At 41.2% G+C, this 6,000-nt stretch overlaps 1 protein-coding gene across 1 annotated transcript in view; it reads left to right on the top strand.

Annotated features, from left to right (window-relative positions):
* LOC107039557 (agrin) overlaps nt 1–6,000 on the top strand; it is a 163,412-nt gene that overhangs the window by 38,696 nt on the left and 118,716 nt on the right. The window lies entirely within an intron of this gene.

The following is a 6,000-nucleotide window of genomic DNA, read 5'->3' as shown; positions in this document are numbered from 1 at the left end:
CCCCCCCCCCCCCCCCCTCGCAGCCGCGGCCGCTGTAACTTCACGTTGAATTTCCGGAGAAGCAAATCTCCCGATGGTAACCGCAAGTCTGTATTTTCGCTGCCTACATGAACTGAAGCGAATTGACGTAATAATGCCGCTGTTATTTTTCCCGTTTTCATTTCGGGGTATTTTTTCGCCCACAGGTTGGTTTCGCTCCGTCGTAAATTCCAAGTAGTAATGCCAGTGCATGGGTCAGACGCGCAGTGGGCGACCGCATTGTTTGTTGGAGGGGAGCACGGAAAACAAAGAGGATAAAGCGACAGGGCTGGGACGATTATTCGCCGCTTAGTGGCCTCCGGTAACATGAAAGGGTACATTTGCAACATGCTGGGTAATGTTGCAAAAAATTGTTGTGGATTAATTGCCACGGGGGGACCTGGAGTTTTTGGAGGGGGAGATGAGTTGGAAGATTTTATTAAGATTATTTTGCAGATGTCTCCGGATTTAGGGAACACAGTGAAGGATTTTTTTAATGAAGCAGATAGTTTTGGAGACTGAGGGAAAAATCTCCTAATACATATGAACAGGAAAACCTAAACTAAATGTTACACTTGAAATTGAAGCGCCAATTACGCTTGTTACATAATTAAAGTAGATACGAATAATTGAATGAACATTCCAATCCACCGAAGAAAGAGAGGGACAAACTCAGGATTTTCTGGTGATGTTTATTAATATTAATGGAATTTCACTCCATGAAAAAATAATCGTTGTTCGTGAGTTTGAATTAATTATTAATTGATTAAAAATTAGAAGGGAATAATTGCAATAAAATTTTCCCCGCGCCTTAAAAATTCTCTCCAGACAATTCACATAGCACTGCACCCCCACAGCTGAATTTATCATCCCCGAGACCGCACAAGCCTCAAGTGAATATTTCATCAACTCCCCTCTCACCCCATTCAATTTCCGTTTGTGTGATAAAAATTGAGTGAAAAACACGATTTGTATCCTGCGAATATCCTCATTGTGTGTTTACAAGTCTCTCCCGGAGGGAAAAGAAACCCCGGGATATCTCACGGAAAAATAATTTGAGGAAAAAGGCATTTTTCTCGCCGTGAAAGAGAGGAAACTCACCTCATTGCCTCCCAGTACATACCCCTGGAACACCGTGAGCGCAGTCTTGTGGCAATTTTTTAACCTGAAGAGAGGAACGTGCCGCGCACAGAAATACAGCATCCTACTGACGATGTGCCAGGAGGAAGTGAGAAGAGAGAGAAAGAGAATATGAGGAAAAAAATGTAAGAGGTGAAAAAAAATCGGGAATTATTGGCCTCAGAGGCTGGGGTTTTACCTCATGGCCATGGGTATTTCCGGTTAACCGTAAAGGATCGACGTGACGAAAGGTTGAGAGTGACCTAGCCACCGCAATCTCTTTCCCATTAGTCTTTGAACTGTCTCGATGTTGAGGAGAAATACTCTCTTCAATGCTGCGAAAAAATTCCCCCTCTCTTTCTTATTATTTGACGGTAATTGCACGACGCAAATACCCGCTTTGTGGGGAGTCATTTGATTTTGCTGGATAACTGCGAATATTGGATGAATAATTTATTCGCGGTGGATAAAAATATCGTGCATTAGAGGGGAGTGAAATGTTTATTTTTGGAGGAAATCGGTTTTCCACTTGAGGAGAGTTCATTAATGTTTTTCCACTTTTTGGTGATAAAATTCTGATGATATGAAGAATATTCATAAAGTCAAAGAGGAGTTATTTGATAAATAAAAACACAAATAAAAGAATCATCACTAGAGAAACTAGTGCCTAAAATTCAAACACTCTCGTCCCCTTTTTTAAGACGGTCGTGTTTCCAAATTTCAATTTTTTTTGTGTCTCAAATGCTTCCGGATTTTTTGTTTCAAACTTATGATGTCTCATTTTTTTTTCGGACACTTCATTAATTTTTTCTCAATCTTTACATCACTACTAATTTTGGGTGCATTAAAAATAGTGGTGACGACGCAGAATTTGAAGGGAAATAGAAAAACAGGGGCGAAAGAATTTAGCTTGATAAATACAGATATAGTGGTATTAATTTATTCCCGAATTATAAAAATATCGCGCAGTAAAGGTGAGTGAGATATTTATTTTCTAATGAAATCGGTTTTCGACGATGAAATTCTGATGATATGAGGAATGTAAATAAAGTCTTGTAGGAGTTATTTGCGCAATAAAAATGAAGAGGACCTAGGGGAGCGATAAAAACAGAAACGAGAGGATCATCACTAGAAAAAACTAGTGCCTGAAATTCAGACACTCGTTTGTCTGAATGTCTCCCTTTTTTAAGACGTTCGTGTCCCCAAATTCAACTCATTACATAGTTTATACAGTACAATGAAATCTCTCGGTAAGATCGAAAAAAAACATTACGAGATTCACCGAGAAGTGATATCTGTAGATTTAATAGTGCCCCGTTTTCACCTTCACCCACACCCTCACAGCCGGAGAAATACTATTTCCCATCGTTCATAAATTTGTTTCGCTCGCTTCACTCCGCGGTATATCGTACACACGCGTATTCGCCCCACCGATCCGTATGGATTTCTTATCCCCTTCGAATGTAAGTTTATCGAATAACTTTCACCCTCCACAGAGCACGTCTATGCTGACTCCCATCCACCTGCAATATATCCAATCGTCTGCTTTCATTCACCACACATTTCGCTCTCACGTACATTTCTCCATCTTCACTTTCCTTTGACGGTGTCTTTTTTTTCTTGATGCCGGCATTCCATCGGTATATCACGCGTCCCGTAAAGAAACAGATGAAACGAGATGATGACTTCTGTTCCCAAGTTGTGATTCCAAATAACCGTTTTTTGTGATGATGGCATGTCGTTTCTTATCACGCCCGTAAATCGGTGGGATGGGTTATTATATTTTCTAGGACGCCAGCAAGTCTTGGCAAGGTTTTGACCACTTGGTATGCAAATCGAATTGGAAGGGACGAGGAAGCCAAGTTATAACAAATTGACAGACTATTTGGCGAATATCTTAGGAAGGATCAGCTTGTGAGAAGATGGTTAGGTTTCCCTATAGAAGATTTGATAGCATTCACAAATTATCATCCGGTATTTTATCCTAAACCTACAAGGGTTCGCTCAAAAGAATTTAATTGTGGGAGAATGGGATTGGAAGGGACGTGGAAGCTGTCAAAACAAATTGTCAGACTATTTGGCGAATATCTTAGGAACGATCAGCCTGTGAACTCCTCATTACTATCAAACATGGCTTTCCCCAAACCAGGCCCCTCCCATTTTTGTCTTAAACGCCCCTCTAAGCTTTAACTTTCCAGTCAAATCGACGCCAAAATCAATTCCACTTGCCACACAAGGATTGCAAAAAGCCCACGGGGGATCGCCCCCCTCCGTTGCTGTCTAAAAAATACCCCAGGGGTTTGTTGGAGCGAGGGAAAATCAAATTGCCGGATTCGGAAAACGAATCTCCGCCAGGAGAAAGCGTTCGGTCTACATCGCAAGCAGAAAATATCTCAAAAGGGGTAACACATTCGGGATGCGAAGAGTGATTGGAAGAAAAAAGGGAAAATGGTTGATGATATGAGGGTGAATGGAAGAGAGGGACGGTAGTGTAATCCTGGAGGAATCCATTTCAGTATCCAAACATGATTATGTACGATGGAGTTGCAAACTCCAAGTAGCTGATAGCAACCCGTAACGTCTCTCGATCTTTTTGCTCGGGGGGAGTATATCGAGTGTCCTTAGGAAAATTCCCGAGGGGGCCTAGGTGAATGTAATCGGATTTGGTGAATTCGAAGTGGTCCCTGAATCAAAAGAATCGGAGGACTTGAACATATCTTTGCTCATATAGGTCCATGTCTTGATGATTGCAAAGCTCAACGAGGTTCATCTGCTTCTGGAGTTCGTTGGATTCATCAGAAGGCATCACGTGACCGATGCTCAAAAGAATAGGTATGATGATCAACTTGGCTGAAATCTCTGAAGAATCTCAAAAAGACGTTTCGTCCGATGGAAATTATTGGATCGTGGAAACAAGTTCTTCCATTTCTTACATCCCTTGGATCAATAACAAGCCGAAGCTGAGGAACCTTTCCGTTTCGAAGGAGTAATCATGATCAAGTTAGCAAAAGCTATTTTGCGATAAAAAATGTATTGACGAGACATTTCCGTAGATGATGGTACAAACAGTTATTGAGTTCTCCAAAGGACATGTCCCTCACAATAAACTTATACATCTCAACTTCCATCGCCTGTCTCGACTCCTAATCCAATTCAGATCGAATGATTCAGCATCCCCTGGCAAAGTTGACAACAAAACAATTGAAATCTGTCATGTGATATTCGTAGTATTGAGCCCCTCACTCAGCAATTCAGTTCTCAAGATAGTAGAGTACATGTTTTATTCACCAGGGATGAGTTACCACTGGCTCTATAAATATAATAACGCCGTTCAATATCAATTGCTGGAAGCAAGGGAATTCTTCTTGGATATCACTTTGGTCTTCCTCACTCACTCGTCCTCTTTACTTCCTCGACCTTTTTTTGTACCTTTTCCCTCTTTTTCTCATTCTTCTTTTAAAGGAGAAAGTTCTGGCCGATGCACGGGGAACAATGGACGTCGAAGACATTCAATTTTTCATCGAGTCGCCAACTATATTACCAGAGTGTACGTAGGTGTGCACATACACGAGTAAAATACGTATATATGTATACGAATAGCATGTAGGAGTCGGCATTCAGCCCTTGGTACATGGATGGTTGCTATGTACCTACTTTTCTCGTTCGTCTCTCGTTTCCCAGTCACTTGCCCATGCTCTCCACTTCGATCCACATAACCAGGAACCGCCTTTCGCAGATGGCTTGTAAATTCCTTTGATGACGTCAACGACTAATGTATGATTTCAGTCATTTCATAGATGAGAGATTATTGCTGTAATTATGTGGTAATGTATGAGCTGACATGGAGAATTTTGTTGATCATGACGTCGGGGTGATATTAAAGCCCTTTGCGCTGCTAAGTCTTTCAGGTAGGCAACCAATTTCCCGACATTTCGCTGATGAGCTTTTTGAACAGCTTCTTCAATGCAGACGTCGAATATGACTTGTTATTGCTTCAAAACTGAAGCTTCCGTTGTTTACTGACGCGTCATCACAGAATTATTTCATGAATGATCCTTTAAAGTTCGAAGGATGAAAAATTCATCCTCATGTTGCTGCTGAAGCCTTCAATAACATGGAATTGAATCAATACTGAAATGGAATACACCTTAAAAACCCGAGATGATGTAATAGATGTGAAGAAGAATCCCGAGGGCTTTGATCTACTCACAGATTTTTTTTTCTCATGATCAAAGTCCAACCTCTGAGAGCATTCCACCATTGTCAGACATCAGACGTATTCCAACTACCTCCAATCGTCCATTCCTTCTTATTACAGACTGCACTCTCCGCCTTAATCGCGACAAGACGCTTCATTTCTCCGTTTGCTGAATTTCTGGTTTCTTTGGTGACAAATCCTCTCAGCAAATTTCTTCATTGATCTTATCATCTTTGATGTGTGGGTGAAGGTGCAAAATCCGTGCATCAATCACCGGATTTTTGGAGATTGCAGCGTACGGAGAGTATTTGCAGCGGGGAGACGGGTGGGCGTTAAAGGGGTTGAAAAAATACGCTCGAGGAGGCTGAAGGAGTCTTGGGTATCTCGAGTGAGTTGGAGGAGTGCTGGAATAGGCCGAGGTTGGAGAAAAGTTCATCTCGATACTAAAGTCACTTTTCGTTGTTTACTTTAACGTCTGTTGACGATCCAACATCAAGACCATTATTGCTAATTATGTTGGAATTGGATGAGAGTATCAACTTTTCAAATACGGAAAGGATTATTGGGTTATTTTGAATTGATCGTCAGCAGTTAAAAAAATTAACGAAAAAGCTTTCTTCAACAGAAGACTCCTGACCTTCCACCATTTAACTCAAAAATGTCAA

Source organism: Diachasma alloeum, unplaced genomic scaffold (assembly GCF_001412515.2).
Source record: "Diachasma alloeum isolate Michigan unplaced genomic scaffold, Dall2.0 Dall_scaffold_00301, whole genome shotgun sequence".
NCBI classification, from domain to species: Eukaryota; Metazoa; Arthropoda; class Insecta; order Hymenoptera; family Braconidae; genus Diachasma; species Diachasma alloeum.
This window is presented reverse-complemented; position numbering and strand designations above follow the sequence as displayed.